This window comes from Panthera tigris, chromosome C2, assembly GCF_018350195.1.
Source record: "Panthera tigris isolate Pti1 chromosome C2, P.tigris_Pti1_mat1.1, whole genome shotgun sequence".
Classification (NCBI taxonomy): Eukaryota; Metazoa; Chordata; class Mammalia; order Carnivora; family Felidae; genus Panthera; species Panthera tigris.
Window position 1 is genome coordinate 87,831,199 of NC_056668.1, and position 18,200 is coordinate 87,849,398.

At 37.5% G+C, this 18,200-nt stretch overlaps 1 long non-coding RNA gene across 1 annotated transcript in view; it reads right to left on the minus strand.

Moving 5' to 3' along the window:
* The window catches only part of LOC122230654, a 38,235-nt gene that overhangs the window by 838 nt on the left and 19,197 nt on the right, over positions 1-18,200 (minus strand). The gene's annotated exons all lie outside the window — the stretch shown is intronic.

An 18,200-nucleotide genomic window follows, 5' to 3' on the forward strand; every position in this document is an offset into this window, starting at 1 on the left:
TATTGCCCATGCCCATGAGCTTCAGAAATGCAGTGGGAGAGTGCCTTGTCTGTGTGCACATACTGGCTTTAGCCGGGAGCAAGAAAATGGTTGTTCACACTTGCCTACCCCAACCTACCCCAGTCAAGGAGTGTGGAGTACTGCAACCACAATGCTCCCCAGCTTCAGCAAGGCAGACATATACAGCTGTATCTCCTTGCCTCTTCTGTCTTAGTAAGGCAGTTGGGGGAGGGGATTTCACATCCAAGTTCACCCACGGGTGCTAGCAGTGTAGGTGGAGAGTGCAAAATTGGCTTCTGCCAGCACCTCCATCTCCAGGGAGAGTTTCAAGTGTTCCCTACCCCCTCCATCAGATGCTTTTACATAAGAAAATAAATCTCTTTCACATACAGTCTAGGTGCTTTTTAAACTACTATTTTTTTCACCAAATCTCAGAGCAAATGAGATTCTACATGAGCTCTCTAAAAAGAGAATCTGTTTCCTGTAGCATTTTGGATACTTTAGACACCAGCCCAATTGATTTTCTAAGCCAGACTTTTGGGGGCTTCTCTCTCCAGTACAAATCCCCAAGGTTGAGGAGCCTGATGTGGGACACCAATGCTTTTCTCTTACAGAAGTGAAGACTGGTGAGATCCTTCACTATTATGTATTGCTGCACCAGACATAGGGGTTTTGGTGAGAATGTCTCTGACTCTCCTAGCCATCTCTATGTGGTTTTTATATCCTTTGTGTGGAGAAGAAGTCATCTAGATTTCAGATCTTTACCATAGAGAAATAATCCATACTTAGCTACAGATCTGGTATGTCAGCGTTCCTGGGTGGCTCGGTTGAGTGTCTGAATCTTGATTTTGGCTCAGGTCCTGATTCCAGGGTGGTGGGATCAAGCCCCACATCAGGCTCTGCACTGAGTGTGGAGCCTGCTTAAGATTGTCTCTCTCCCTCTCCCTCTGCCTTTGGCCCCCACTCACACACACACTCTCTTGCTCTTAAAAAAAAAAACAAAACTATCAACAATTATAGATTTGGTATGTCTGTAGAAGAAGGTGATTCAGGATTTCCTACACCATCATCTTGTGGAAGTCTCACCATGCTTTTCCTATAAGTATATACCAAAGCAGGAAACTACATAAATAAATTGAAAAAAAAAATTTCAGGTATCCAACCAGTGACTGTGCTTGTTCTGCTTCACTCAGACTATGGTTCTTTATAAATATCAAGGGGAAAATGGCAGATTTCTTTCAGCTTCTGTTGACAGATGACTTATTCATCCAGTAAGCATTTATCAACAAATATCTACTAAGACCATACTATGTGTCAGATTTTGTTTTGTGTGTTTGAAATGCATTACTTCACTAATCAGATAGAGATTCCTACACTTAGTTTTGAATTTTAGTAGGAATTAGAAAGACGAAACAAACAAATGGAAGACAAAATAAACATGTAACGTATCTAGTGTTAGATTTTTAAAAGTGCTAAGGATAAAAATAAAGCCAATGGAAATAAGAAATAGTAGGAGTCAGGGTGGAGAGTGGCTGGGTAAAGTGGCCAAGGAAGATATCCTGAGAAAGGAGTCGCTAACCAAAGACCCAAAGGAGGTGAGAGAAGAAACCATTGGAACATCTTAGGGGGAAAGCAGTTTAGGCAGCTGGATGAGCAAATTTGAAGATGCTAAGAAGAGAAAGGAGGTCCCTGGAACAGGAGATACAAATTGCATAGGACCTTGTAAGGTCATTGACAGAACTCTGGATTTTATTCTGAGATGAAAAGTCATTGGAGGGTTTTGGGTTGACATGATCTGGTTTACATTTCAAAAGGATCACTCAGGGGATCTTGTAAAGAATAGACTTTACCAAAGCAAGTAAGCCATTTGGAAGGTCATAATTGTATGTGGTTATAGAAAAAAGGGAAATTGTCTGATTTACTCTTTATCTTGAAGTTGTCTCACCACTATCTCAGACACTGATGATTCCATGTACTTACTACACTCTATTTTACTTTTGCCCTTTTTGATTTTCATAATGAAATTCAAAACACAAATGACCTACACAGTTAAATGTCTTGCTATAATACCGAGCCTCTCTATCTGAAGAGAAGGAAAACAGAGAGAAACTAATTTTTTTAAAAAAGCTAGCCTTTTCCTAATGCCCTAAATTTCCTATAGTCTAAGCCAACAAGAACAATGTTGACTTTGCTTTCTTTACAGGTCTGGGAGTCCTTTAATGTATAAAATACAACGTTTATCCCACCTTTCTGCTTCACCAAGAACCCTTACATTACATGGACTTGTAATTCAGAATTTTCCTTATGTATAAATATAAATAAGTCTAGAATTTAATTAATTATTACCATTATTTTATTTTTTAAATATTAGCATTATTTTAACATATGGTACAAATTTTACACATATGTAAAGCGGGAAAAGGAACAAAGAAGAAAAAAAGCACTAACAGTGCTGCAGAGAGTGGGATGGGAAAAGGAGGAGCAAGCAGGAAGCAGGCTCAATATCCCCAAGTGCTATATTTTATATCACTTATTCAAGAGTTCAGAATAACCTAATTATGTGGTTTATAATCCATAAACTCCTTCAGCTTCGCCAATTGTAGACATAGTACCCTGCAATTTCTAAACAATCTTCTCAGATATACAACATGCCAAATCTCTCCAATTTTAGTGACAGAAACATCTCAGAAGGCTTGGCAATCTAGTTTGAAACATATTTGAAAATCAGGATGACAACTTTAAAACATCTTGTGACTTCAAGATTACACCAACTAGTTTTAATATTGGGACTTCAAAATCATTCCACACGGATTTTATCCCATTTCTTGTTCTTAATAAAGCAAAATACCACAAGTCCCTATTGTAGGACAGGGCTTCTCACTTAAGACAAAAACATGAGAAGTTACTTCATGAATAGGTAAACAGAATAATAAGAAATTCTTCAAACTCAGTTTAACAGCTTTCCTATAACCCAACTCAGTTTGATTTTACATTTGAGAAGGAACTTCTGGCTCTTTCACTGTGTGAGATTACACAACTTCAGAACTGCTTTTTGAAATAAAGATTCTAAAATGTCCTTACAGTAAAAAACAAAATACCTTGTTTTTTACTGAGGATATAAATTTTTGCATAATCCATTGTTGTTTATATTTTAAAATTCCATCTCCTTCCTCTATTTGAAACAAAATATTTACCATTTGGGAATATTGAATTACCATTTTTCTATCATTTTTCTCTGACAGGATTGCTAGTATTGACTTCATTTTTTAAATAAATACTTGCTGTGTTTATCCTAAGGAGCCAGGAAGCAAACTTAAAAGGACAAATGTTAAAAAAAGAAAGAGAAAGAAAGAAGAAAGAAAGAAAGAAAGAGAAAAGAAGAGAAAAGAAAAAGAGTCGATTCTAGTCAACAACCTAAGCTCTGTTACTAAGGGCAATAACACTGGGATTCCCCAGGAGATTCCTGTGTTTATTTTTATTTATTTATTTTTTTAGATCCTATAGGGAAGGGTTGGTTGGCAGGTAGGTAAGAGAAAGGTCAAGGTGTCAACACTAAGAGCTTCAGCTTGTGAAACAGGCTCCAAATTTAGAAAATAATTGATCCTTTTTGACTCTTAAGATGTATTTTCATGGACATGCTAGTTTTGATATGAATAAAACATCAAACACATGAAACCTAAAAAGAGGAAAGTGAGGAGAGTCTTTCCTTCCTATATTAGTTGAAATGCCTTGGGATAACAGTGAGAAAAATGGCAAAATGTTCAATATTTTCCTAAACATCTGATACACTGTCAATAATGCAGTTCTCACAAAGGTTAACAGCACAGTCTCCAGAGGTTCATTACCTGGATTCATATCCTGGCTTCCCACTTTACCAGCTTCATGATTTTGAGCAAATAATTTAACCTGGCAAAGTTTCAGTTTTCCTGATCTGTAAAATAGGAGCAATAGTAACATCTACCTCAAAGAATTCTTAAGGCAATTAAGTGAGTTGTGAGTTGAGACAGTGAAGTGAGTAAAGATATGTAAAGAGCTGAGAAAAATGCCTAGGCACAGAATTAGTACTCTCTAAGCTTGAACTATTTCTCTGCTTAGGCATAAGGAAGTTTAGCTCAATTTATGTATTCTTGATGTTAAAAGTTATGGCCTTACAGAGTTACAAAATTCAATGGAGGAAACATGGTCTTTTCAATAAATGACATTACAAAAATTGAACATCTATATGCAAACAAACAAAAACAAAAAGAACCCACTGATGCCTCAAACCTTGTATCAAGATTAACTCACAATGAATCATGGACTTAAATGTAAAGCCTTAAACTGTAAAACTTTTAGGAAAAAAAAATAAGAGAAAATCTTCAGGATCTAAGGCTAGATAAAGAGTTCATAGGCTTGAACCATACTAAGAAAAATTGATAATTTGAATCTGAACACAATTTAAAACACTGAGCTGCAAAAGACCATGTTAAGAAGATGAAAACACAGGCCCACTCATCTGTTCAAATAACAGCATTTCAGTTTCTTTCATTTCCTTAGTCTGGGAAAGAGAAAACAAACAGATCAAAAACCTGGGTCCTCACTTTTAACTTTCCCTGTTTTAATGAAACGTAATGAAACACTTTTTTTTTTTTTGTCAGTATTTCTCCTTCTTTACTAGGACTTGGGTAGTGGGGAATATTTTGGTGCTAACTGTATTGACAGGACATTTCTACTGTGGAGGAGAATACTCACTGTTGAGCAAGCATATGCCTTGACTTTCTAGTTTTCTTCTAAAACCTTTCTTTTTTTCCCCAAGATTGATGAGTAAATTGTCATTTCAAAAGAGAAATGACTGGGCCTGGAGCCATCCTTATATTTAAGACTGCATTATCATTAGGTGGGATATGATTGCACTGACAGGACTATCACTGGGGTGTGAGCCTGTCAGGGTCCAACTGGTTGAGGAACTTATCTTTATTGTCTCTGTTCAATGAATTACATTATGCTTTCTTCTTGGGGAGAGGCTGTTGTAGCTAGTCCCAAGATGGTAAATGTGATTCTCCTATTACCCCTTTGGGCCTTAATAAAATTTACTCAACTGATCCTTGAAGCCTTGTGTCATTCCCTCAAATACAATTGACTTTTATCAGTTAGAGGGAAACTTATCTGGCACCTTTTATGATGCAAAAAAATAATGCATGTAGGACACCTGGGTGGCTCAGTAGGTTGAGCATCTGACTCTTGATTTCAGCTTAGGTCATAATCATAGGGTCATGGGATCAAGGCTCACATCGGTCTCCACACTGAGCATGGAGCCTGCTTAAGACTCTCTCTTTTTTCTCTGCCCCTCTACCCCACTCCTGTCCTCTCTCTCTCTCTCTCTCTCTCTTTCTCTAACATAAATAAAATAAAAATAATGCATATAAGCATGCCATTTATCTGTAAAAGCTTTTTTTCTGGTTGTCAAAGCTATTTGTCTTCTGCTTTTCTTTTCTTAAAAACAACAAACAATACAAATCTTCTGCCTTATTTTCTTAACTTTATTGACGGCAGTTGGCTACAATAGTGCAGGAATGGGCTGAAATACAGCAGGTCAATGGAAAGATAGCATCACAATAAGAAGCTGTGATCTAGCATGAAAGAGTTGGTGTAGTTTCAATGCTGGTGTCTTTTAAGGTAGGGCTTATTTTTATTTTTTCCCTAAGGCTAAGAGCTAAAAATGGACCCAGGGACTAATTTAACACAGCATAGAAGTCTAGTCTAGGAAGTGCACCTTTAATGTCTATAACAAAAGATCAGCCTCTTCTCTATGCCATCATCATGATCTTAAATTACCATGATTTTCCATTGGATGCCTCTAATTCCATGAACTAGATGCAAAAAATAACAAAGTATGTTCGTTTTTCACCATCAGCAGGATGCTGGTTGGGGACCTAGCTTTAAAACAAAATGAAACAATAAATGAGTGTGATAGTACTTTGTAAACTGTCAAGTGTTATATAAATAAAAATTGCTTTTGTGATGGAACAAAATAAACTCTTAGAGCAGAATCCTGCATGTTTTCTCTAATAGAAAATCGAGACTTTGAAAACAGAGGTATTGCCATTATATTTATCTTTGTAATTCCCGTCTCTAAAAACCACCTGTCTTCTGATCTCTATCCTGTATGTTGTTCAATATACACACAATATATCTTAAATGACTGCTTGAGTTAATTTAATTAATTAATTAAATGAATTAATATGATAGATGAGGTGCAGGCCCATCAGCTGCAGCAAACCTTATGCCTCTGATATTCCTCCACCCTGCTGTGAATTGAACATAATCTTTGGAGTACTCGCACCTGGGAACCACGTGACGAATGGCTTACCTGGGTAAGGGACCTGGTCAGGGCTCAAGGTATTTTATACAAATCGATCCATTACCTTGGCTTTTGCTCTTTCCTCTCATTTCTTAGGCATTTTAAAATTGAAAATAAAAACATCTAAATTTGTGAAAATAGAAGCAGAATGTCTTCAATAGATTTAGCTCAATTGGACAATCTCTCCTGAGCCTGGCACTGTGCTCTGGAAATTAAGCTGCAAAATGGGATGTAGATGTTGCCCTCTAGAAATCTGTAGAGAGAGTAAAGAAGAGTTGATATGCACAAGGTGTGGTGGGGCTGTGTGGGAAAGAAAGAGTGCTTACAACTGACTACAGGTGACGGGGTTTCTGGAAGTTTCCTCAAAGAAAATGACATCTGACTTGAGCCTGACAATGTGGGTGAAGTGCTGAAAGGCCAGGACAATCATTACCATTGAAGAGCACTCATTCTGGATCTCTTCCTTCCCATATGGTAACAGAAGGGATTCTACAAAATGAGTCTTAGCTTCACTGAGTTCTACAAGAATCATGGTATATTAACCCAAGGCATTAAAGTATTGCCTAAGGAGATCCTAGTAACAACTTTTAGGTCTCTCTTGCTCCTTTAAATTTCAGAGAAAAGCCCATACACTATGGTAAAAAGCATGGGATTTGGCATCAGACAAGATTTGGGTTCAGATCTCTGCTGTGCCACTTGAGCAAGTTATTTAACCTTTATAAACCTCAGTGTCTTTATCATTAATATGAGGATTAGAATGGTATTTAACTCATTAGGATTTTGTTAGGATTAAGTGGCATAATACATGAAAGGGGCTTTACCTAATGCCTTGCTCACAGAAAGCACCGAATAAACATAAGCTATTGTCATTACAAGGAATTTCACCTCTCAACTACTATATTTCTCTTCTCTAGATCATGCATTGCTCAAGAACACACAAACTGCTAAGGCAAAATATTTAGTTTTAAAACATGGATTTGGCTTACCACTGTTAATAAGAGGAAAAGGTGATTTAAATGTACCCAACTCCTCCATGAGTGGAATCATGTTGAAAATTAAATTGGGGTTACAGTGCCTCCCTCACTACCCCCAGAGGCAACCCTAATGGCTGCCTCCTCTTGTTCCCAGCAGCAGTGATAGCTAGGATTGCTTTACAGGGCCTCAAATCAACCATCTGGGATTACTAAGGAAATCATCAGGCTTGGGAGGGTCCCTGTTTAGACTTGAACAATCTGTATAAGCTTGGACTCTCGACCAGAAATGTGGCTCATTATGCTGCTAGACTATTAACTATCAACTTTCATTTTGAAATATAAATTCTGCTCTCTTGGCTGCCCCACTGATCTGGTTATGATGTGCTGTGCGTAATGGAAAAGTACAAAGGGAAAAGATGGAAATTTAAAGACTTACTAAAACTACAACAGCCATTGATGACAACTCCAATCTCTGCATGCAAATGAATTCCTTTTGCCGAACATCAATGTTCCAATTTAATCCATTGCTCCAATTTTAAATATGTTTAATTAGGTATGTAATGTTCCTGCTATTATTCCAATGGCTTTTTTTTTCCTTTCCAGGCACTTATTCTTATTTGGGGTTTCTCTCATCTTTTTATTTGTTACTCTAATTTTTTTTTCTTTTTCTTTTATTTACGTTTTTCCCAGTTTAGATTTTTTTTTGGGGGGGTTGGGGGGAAGAGGAAGAACACAAAGAATGTTTGAAAGGATATTGTGCTAAGATTTTAGTTTAGCATTAACAAAAAAAAAAAAAACATATTCTGATCCATCCAAGGGCATACACACACAAAAAAACATTGCCAAACTGAAACAAAACAAAACAAAAACTATGTGCCATGCATTGCACTAGGTACCAAACATAGTAAAAATGAATAGAGTATGCTTCCTATCTTATTAGAGGGGTCCTTATTGATGAGGCTTATGTTTGTTATTCTGGGGTTTTACCTGGTTCCTTAATTTTCATGAAAGGTACCCAACTATTTTTGTCAATGGCTCCAGCTTGCTGAGGACTAAGGGGTTAACCATTTACTCCTGATCTTTCCTGCAGAAAACTACCAATTGAATATGGGGGGTAATATTAGATTTAAATCATAGCATGCAATATTTCCATATTACATAAAATTTCCCCATGCATTTAATAGCATTCATATACCTAATAGAGCTGTATAGCCTAGCAATGCACTTAACTTGTAATAGGTTTCTCATTTTTAATTTCTTTATAACCCATGGGCTCTTCTACAGCTTCAGTTGCTTTTACTGATCTTAGTATGGCTTCTCTTTTATCTCTTCCAAATTGTTACATCACCTTCACCTGTAGGTCCCATACCTTAGATTGAACCACTGCTCATTTCAACATGTCTCTGTCTTAAAGTATTCCCTATAGCAAACCAATACCTAACTACAGATGGATATCTAGATATCGCAGAGCCATCTTTCCTCATTTGTAAAGGTAAGTTTTCCTATTTCCCAAAGGACTCACTGCAGCCTTAACCCTAAACAATCCTTTGTCTTAAAATCCAAAGAAAACTTTGCCTCTGATTTTGAAAAAAAGGCCAGTAACTGTAGGAGAAACTATTTTTGCAAAGTTGCTTCCCGTGTGACAACAAAGTGTTCTAGTTTCTCTGAATCTCAGTCTCACTGCTCTGTTTCTTTTTGTATAGTATCCAATCTTATCCTACTTTTATTTTTAAATTCATTCAGTAGATCACTCTAATTCTAAGAACCTTCTAAACAAACCTGATCTAACTAAAAACCCAACTTTAAATTCTCATATCCAGGCTTCCTTAAATCCACGCCTAACCTATATGTTTCAAAACAAAAAAGTTTGCTTTAGCATCTGCATTGATCCAGCTGATGTTCATATCTGTAATTGGATTGATCATGGGGTGATCATGGAGATTTCTCATCCCCACAGTTTGAATGAAGCTGGGTCAGCACAATCTACTTGGGTCCATTAGGAATCTGTGATACCTGGGGTACAAGGGCAGCTGGGAGGCAGTGAAAAAACTCAATGTTACATTCCCCACTGTTAGGCCTTAAGGAGTTTCTTGGAAGGTATACATCAGAATTTCTTGAGAATCCAAAAGGCTGATATGAGTAATTGTTCTGTGTGGGAAAGATGTGGACAAGGAAAAACATGTACGCTGGGGAAAGAAAAAAACAAAACAAACAAGCAAACAAACAAAAAAAACACCACTGTCTTGCTGCTTAGCCAAAGTAAATCTAATCCCTTTAAAGCTGATCCAAAATTTATAATAAAGTTGTACCTAAGGAAATGGTCAATCTAATCATTTCCTCAAGTCTACTTGATTTTTACCAATCACTTTTCAAGGATTAAGGAAAACCAGTCGTAGTGGCTTGGATGTATTGCCAATAAACTTACTTTTTATAACCATCCCTTTGTAGAAAAAGTAAGCAAGTTTTCCTGAAGAGAATAGGTCATAGGAAAGGGATGATTAAGAAGATATTTTTAACATGCTTTTGATTAACAACTAATGATGGAACAAATACCTTCTCAGTCTTCTTCCTAGATTTGTCCTTAAATAGCCCATCTGCTTCCTCCTGACCCCCAGCTCTTTTACTCTGTCTTATTCTATTTCCTGTGGTTTCATAATATCTTCATTATTTGCTACCACATTACCTTCAAAATAGCTTCCAGAAATGACTCCATAGAATTTTGTGAATCAAATTGGATTTAAATGGGTAAGGGACCTTTAAGTACACTCATTTCCTCCAGATAGATAGACAGGTAGATAGTTAGATTGATACTCAAAAGTCCATTTATTTCCATAATTTTGGAATAAGCCTAGTACTAAAGAAGATGTTATGTAAGAATCCCCAAAGGTAGCTCTAAATCTTAAGTCAAATTTGCAATATCTGACCCCAAGAGCTAATTCCAATATGGTTCAATGTCAAATATCCCCATCGACTAAGATCTCTTACCTGATGGGCTCACCTATTCAACATAAAAGTCTTTTATGTAGTATTGAATATATAAAGGATCATTTAATCCTTACATATAATACATGCTTCAAACCTTTGCTGTTATATTTCTATTTCTATCTCCAAGTAACAGCCACTGTTAATTACATTTAGTCTTTAAGGAGACTTGTGTAAGGTGATGATTATTCAGCATCCATTTCTCAAGCAAAATGGGAAAGATTATCTGCTATCTTTAAAATTATGAATTGTGCTTCTACTAATGTGTTTTCTTTGTACATCAACTTCTGAAAGAATTCTGATGCATTTTACCTATTACCTTAATTCTAGTGGAAAGAATAAGCAGGATGCTATGGCTGTGAATTAACTATGTAGTACCCAACATATGCAAAATATTATATATTGCTAGGTTGGTAATTACTTTAAAATTCTTCTCAAAACATTGTGATGCACCTGCTTTTTCAAAAAACCTTACCCCCCTGGGGCACCTGGTTGGCTCACTCGGTTAAGCGTCAGACTTGGGCTCAGGTCATAGTCTTGTGGTTCGTGAGTTCGGGCCCCGCGATGGGCTCTGTGTTAACAAACAGCTCAGAGCCTGGAGCCTCCTTCGGATTCTGTCTGTGTGTGTGTGTGTCTCTCTCTCCCCCTCCCCTGCTCATGCTCTGCCTCTCTCTGTCTCTCAAAAATAAATAAATGTTAAAAAAAATTTTTTTAAAACCTTTCCCCCCTTTTCCTCACACCTGTAAAAAGAGTTACAAATACATAATAAATGTTAGTGATCCTTGCAGCGCTCATTGACTAAAGAGGGAATGAAAAATGGAAATTGTCCCCCTTCATTACCATAATACACTGCAATACATTTTTTGCAACAGCCATTCTCACTTGTTCTTTTCCAGAGCAGATTTAGAACATCAAACACAGAGGATGAGAAGAACGTCAGAGACCAGTAGATGTTCCACAAAGGCTGGTTTTGTGTATGTTGCCTGGACTCTCTGCATACTTAATGTATAGTCCTTGGTGACAAGACATTCTTATGAAGTGATGTGATTAAAGGGATAATAAAGTATGAGTTTTTAATGTTATAGTGTAATACCAATTTTCATAAACTATGGACCATGGACCACTTACATAAGGAAAACCAGTGATTGCAGAAAAGGCAGATTCTTGGATATCATCTCAGAACTAATGAATCCTAGTCTCCATGAGTAGTCTCCTGCATTTTTGGCAGACTTTCCATGTGAGTCATAAACATACTAAAGTTTAGGATTATTCCATGGGTGTGGTCAGCGAGTAATACTATGTTTACTGAAGAAGGCTGGGCTTAGTACTTAGTTAATAGTGTTAATAGGTATGAACAGGTAATAAAAATATTTGCAAATAGTGTTAATTATGTGTTATTGAAAGATTAACAGTCATTGGATGCAGTTGGAGGAAGAAAAGTGATTATGCAAAACATTTCTCAAACTTCACTGTGCATACCGATCAGCTAGGGATCTTATTGAAATGAAGATCCTGATTCAGTCGTTCTTGGGTATGACTTGAGACTCTACATTTCTACCAAATTCCCAGGGGATATTGGAGCTACTGGTCTGGGAATCATAGTCTGAGTAGCAAGGATTAAGAAGGCTTAAGGTTTAAAAGAAAGTTCCCAAGAACCTCTGGTGAATAGTTACTTCAAATAGTTATTTGAAGTAGTATATTGAAAAATATACTATGTTGAAAAATAGTATATTGAAAAAAAATATACTATAACTATACAGTTATAGTTTACTGAGCAGGCTCCAAAATTTCTAATGGAAACCCAAAAAGGGATTTTTCAATTTGAGGCCCAGGAAATATGAACACCTTTGGAACTGTTTCCTTAACTTACCTATGTTCTGTTTGTTTCCTATCAGATGTGATCTGGGTTGGGAGAGTCATAAATATAAACTGTTTTTCCATCCAGAAGGGAAAATTAACACATTTCAAAAATGTCTGCAAAAGTTGCAGCATTTAATGGAGATAAATATAAGAGAGAGTGCATGAAATAATTCAGGAAGAATATGAGAGGGGAGAAGAAGATAGAAGGTAATTGGAATCAATAAATTGATGAGTTGACCAATATAAACTAAAATAATAACCAGAGAATTAAGCTTATATGAGAGGCATTGCATGAAGAAATTTAAAAATTTAATCCCCAAACAGTCTTATGAACAAAGTACACTTTACTGTTTATGAAATAAGGTTCAGGGATGTTTTCTTAAGATCATACCAGGTAGCTGGTCATGGAAGAACCAGGACTCCACTTCTCTGACTCCCAAGTCTCTAATCCTTCTATTCTACCAAACTGCCTCCCTCCAGGAAGGGAAAGGACAGGAAAGGAAAGGAAAGGAAAGGAAAGGAAAGGAAAGGAAAGGGAGAGGAGAGGAGAGGAAGGGAAGAGAGAGGAGAGGAGAAGGGAAGAGAGGAGAGGAGAGGAGAGGAGAGGAGAGGAGAGGAGGGGTGGGGAGGGGAGGAGAGGAGAGGGGTGGGGAGGGGAGGAGAGGAGAGGAGGGGAGAAGAGAAGAGAAAGAAGAGAAGAGAGAAGAGAAGAGAAGAGAAGAGAAGAGAAGAGAAGAGAAGGAAAAGAAAAAGATAGCACTATCAGAGTTGTCCAGCAACCATGCCATACTTTATTTCCCCAGAACATGCATTCTACATAGGGATTGATACTGATTGCCACAACAGTAAAGATTGAATCTTAGGAGGAGCTGAAAAAAACCTTAGTTATCACAATGGTTGGAGGGCCATGGTGCATAAATAGATGAAAGGTATTAAAATACCACAGGGGATGAAGGAAGTGGTTAGGAAAAAAATCCTAAAAAGGCTCCTGGTGGCGTGGGGCAGTGGTGCAGGAAGGGAAAATTGATAACAAAAAAAGAGATTGAGAAACATAACATAGGGGGTGGTGTTCAACCTCAAAAGAAACACTAACTTCCTTCAGCATCACCAAAGACAATAGTGATGACCCACAGATTGGAGCATATGGGTGTTATCCATCACCAACCAAGGAAAATGCAACTCACAGGGTGGTAGATGACTCCATATTGAGGGCAACCATGTTAACCATTCATATGGCTGACAAGGCTAATGTGGAATTCTGCTGCATTCCACAAACAACTTATTCAGAAAAGAAAAAAAAATGTAAGAAGAAAGGAAAGAAAAAGCTGATAGCATTATTCTTTAGTAGGTACCATTTTCCTAGTAAAAACAGAGTATTGTCTACAGTTGTCACGTAGAGTTCATCTGATCCAAGTATCTACTCAAAACAGTACCATAAATCATCTGCTTACTCAGTACTTTACAAGAAAATAAAAGGGATTAATTAAGTGATAGCAACTGATCCCACATGATAGAATGAGAATTGCATGCAGCTTTTTAAACAGTTTAGATATGAGCTAGACTAGCTATGAATGGAAAGGGGTAGGAGTATGAGCCCTTTGCTCTCTGTTAAAGAACTCTTTGTAAAGAAAGAGACTGAGACACATGCATGTGGTTCATTCACAATGTCATATTCTGGAAGAATAATTATGAATACAGGACATCATCTGTCCCTCAGCTTATTCTCCCAACCTGGAATATCAGGAATAAAAACAAAACAAAACAAAACCAACAACAACAAAAAATGATGATCTACAAATTCTGAGTGAAGGAGTTCTGTCTTGGGAGTAAAAGCTGCAAGTCCAATGGAAAAAAAAACTGTTTCCTTCACAGGCAGTATAGGATGAGTTGTTTTAGAACCCATATACAAAAATGTGACACCCAGGCTAGGAAGTGGAGTTCTTCCTTGTCTAGCAGAAAATGCTGGCTGATCTTGCTACATCAGGAGAACTGATGCATCAGTTGCACAGCAATATTTTTTTGGCAGAGTGGAACAGCTTCTGAACAACATGGTGTTGGCACAGCATTATTTTGGCAAGTCACAGTGGAAAGTGGTGTGAATAATAATGGTAGCAGTTTCAAAAGGATCCAAAGGCAACAGACATCACATAACAAAGGCAGAGCTAGCATAGCAGAAGAGGAAAACAGTATGTTCCTGAGAACTGGGCCTGTGAACCCAACGAATGAAATGACTTCTAGGGGTTCTACAAGATAAATGGAGAGAGTTGGAGGGTAGATGGAGATCCTGTCAAACAAGAAGGTAAAACAGGGGCACCTGGGTGGCTCAGTGGGTTAAGCGCCTGACTCTTGATTTCAGTTCAGGTCATGATCTCACAGTTCATGGGATCAAGCCCTACATTGAGCCCCACGTCAGGCTCCGCTCTCACAACATGGAGCCTGACTAAAATTCTCTCTCTCCCTGCCCCTTCCTTACCCCCTCAAAATAAATAAATAAACCTTTAAAAAAAGGAAGATAGAACAAAAGAGACTCATACCGTCATTATGATATTGCTTTTCTTTTTTTCTTTTTTTTTCCTTTTTTTTTTTTTAGCTCATCAGGTTGGTCTGCCTTGGCCATGGGCAAAATGAATTGTATATAAAAACAAGCTACAAATAATATAGAGTATGTTTCTGAAGAGAACTTCTCTCCTTCTTTCTTGGGGTTATTGGTCATAAGCTGGGGTAAATGTCTCTTCTGCTCTGGTCTATATCCCCTTCTTTCATCAACAAGCTTTTCACCATCTGCTCACACCTTTCTGTGCCTGCTGCAGTCTAACCACTACTCTTTCTGAAACGGACTTGTAATATCTTGTATGAAAGAGGTAAAAGAAAAAAAAAAAACAGAAGTATATATAACCCTTCCCTCCTGCCATTCTGTCTTCTGCTTTTCAATAGGGGAAACATCATTTTCAGGGTTTGTCACTACTAACCTTTATTTTGTTCACTGGCATTAGAGAAGAAGAGAAATAAGGTCAGAAACTGAGATTGGACAGACTGCTCTAACTTTTATGTGAATAGATGAGAGAGTAATGACAGCAAAGAATGGACTAAAAGAAGAGAGGAGAATAAGAGAGAGAGAGGAAAAAAAAAAGATTATCAGAGTGCTTTAAGAAGCTACTATAAACATAAAAGCTACAATTATAAAATTACTAGAAGAAAACATTGGAGAAACTCTTTGATACCATGAGTAGGCACACATTTTGTAGAGAGGACACAAAAAAACAGTAACTATAAAAGAAAAAAAAATGTAAACTAAACTTCACCACAATCAAAATCTTCTGTTCTTCAAAGGACATTATTAAGAAAATTAAGAACCAAGTAACAGGAAGGGAGAAAATATTTGCAACATGTCTGTATGACAAAGTCTCCTTTGCATAATATGTAAGAAAGCCTTACAATTCCATAATTAAAAAAAAAAAACTCAATGTTTTAAAAGGGAAGATTCTGCCACAAAGGAAGATATACAGATGACCAGTAGCACTTGAAAAAATATTCAACATCATTAGGCATCCATAAAACACAAATAAAAACCCCTGCCCTATAAGATACAACCAGGATGGCTAAAATAAAAAAGACCATAATACCAAGTATTAGTGAGGATGTGGAGCAAGTAGAACTCTTATATAAAGATAGGATATAATGGTGCAAACACTTCGGGAAGCAACTGGGCAGTTTTTGGCAAAGTTAAATACTAACGTACTGCATCACCTAAAAGAAATAAAAACATATGTCTAAAAAAAAAAGACTTGTGCAGGAAGGTTCATAGCTTTTCTCAAAACAGCTAAAATCTGGAAATAATGCCACAAGCATGGAAGAATGGATTTAAAAAAATGGTATATTCATAAAATCAAATACTACTCACCAATGGAAGAGAAATGAACTACTGATACAACCAGGATGAAATTCCAACACATCATACTGAGCAAAAGGAGACAGACATTGTAGAATTATGTAAAGTTGTACAGAGTTCTAAGACAAAGCTATACAAGCTTCTAGAAATTTTTAAATTACCTAAGTGATTACATATCTACTTGATGGAGATGCTCTGGAATAGGAAAACTGATGAGATCGGTGGCTATAGGAGATCAGATCAGAGGCTACCTAGGGTGAGCAGGGGAACTTGACTGCCAAGGAGCATTTGTGAGCTCTCTGGGGTGATGAAAAGGCTCATCACACTGTGTACAAAGAATATGTGCATTTCATTCTATGTAAATTTCATTCTGGTGAAGTTAACATAAATAAACAAGATAATTTTAGATAGTGATTAGTACTAGGAAGGAATCAGAAGAGAGTCAGGGGATAGAGAAGGGGAGTAGAAGTGGAGAAATTGACATTGGATGATGTGGCCGGAAAAGGCCTGGGGCCAACTCCTGATGATGACAGTCAACCAACAATCTGAGGATCCGAGCATGAGGGTTCCAGACAACAGAGAGGTCTTGAGGCTGCAAACACATTTGGCATGTTCCCGGAACAGACTGAAGACTAGTGATCAGGCTGAAACTTAGTGAAAGGGAAAAAGAATGGTAGAAGATGAAGTCAAAGTGGTAGTTCATGAGGAGCTGGAGAGCATACCTCTTCTAAATGTAAAGAGAAGCCCCTGGAGGGTGTTAAACAGGGAAATAACATAACCCAATTGACTATTTTAAAATCTCACTGTGTTTTGTTTTGTCTTGTTTTGTTTTGTTTTTTTACTGTGGTTCTTTTGAGGGATTTTTTTTTTTTTTTACTGTGGTTCTTTTGAGGTTTGTTTTTTTTTTTTTTTTAATGTTAGATGAATGTAAGGGGATCAAGAGAGAAGTAGCACGTGGACGTAGGAGGCTATGGACACTGTGGCTTGGTCGAGGGTGGCAGAAGAAGAGATGGTGAGTTAGATAAGTTAGGGTATGTATTAGAGGGCTTCTGATGCTTACATTTGGGGATAAAAGAGAGAAAGAATCTAGACATGGCCACTAAATTTAGTTCTTCATCTTCTGGGGGTGTGATGGTGCCATTTGTGGAAATAATGAAGATTTGGGGAAGAAAGATTGTGAAGAGTGTAAATTAAGTAAGTATTTAGACATGTATGTTGAAATTTTGGTAACATCAGGACTGGAGATTTAGGTGGGTGTCATCCTCACACAGATGGCATTTGAAACTGTGGGATTCAAAAGATCTCCTCCATAGAGGAAAGTGAAGGAAGCTAATGTCATAGGCAGAAAAACAGGCCCCGAAACATTTGCAAGTCCTAACCCACAGAAACTGAGAATATGTTACCTTACATGACATGAGGGGACTTTGCAGATGTGAGTAAATTAAAGACCTTGAGATGGAGAGATATTCCTTGATTACCTAGGTAAATCCAACATAATTACAAGAGGCCTTCCAGGTGGAGAACTTTTCTTGGGTGTAGTCGGTAGGAGATGTGACTCTGTAAGCAGATTTGGTGATAGATTAACATTGCCTGCTGTAAAGATAGGGAAGACATCAGTGAGCCAGAATGCAGGCAGCTCTAGAAAGTGGAAAATACAGGAAAATGGTTTTCTGCAACAGCATTCAGAAAGGAACGTAACCCTGACAGCACCTTGAGTTTAGTCCAAGAAGAACTGTCAGACTTCCGAGTAGTAACATAATAAAGTTTGCTATCTTAAGTCACTAAATTTGTGGTAGTTTTGTACAGCAACAATTAAACACTAAATATAGGGAAGGGCTCAGTTTCAGAAACATTGTAAAAAATATTTATTTGAGAGAGAGAGAGAGAGAGAGAATGCCTACCAAGGAGGGGCAGAGAAAGAAAGGCAGCAAGAGCATCCTAAGCAGACTCCACATTGTCACCACAGAGCCCACTGTGGGGCTGGAATCATGAACTGTGAGATCATGACCTGAGCCAAAATGAAGAGTCAGACACTTAAAAGACTGAGCCACCTGGGCACCCCAGGAACTTTCAGTATTTAGAGGCTCACACAAAAAGGACAGAGAAAAGCCTGAGAGCATGGGACCAATAAGAGAATTAGAAATCCAGAAGAGGG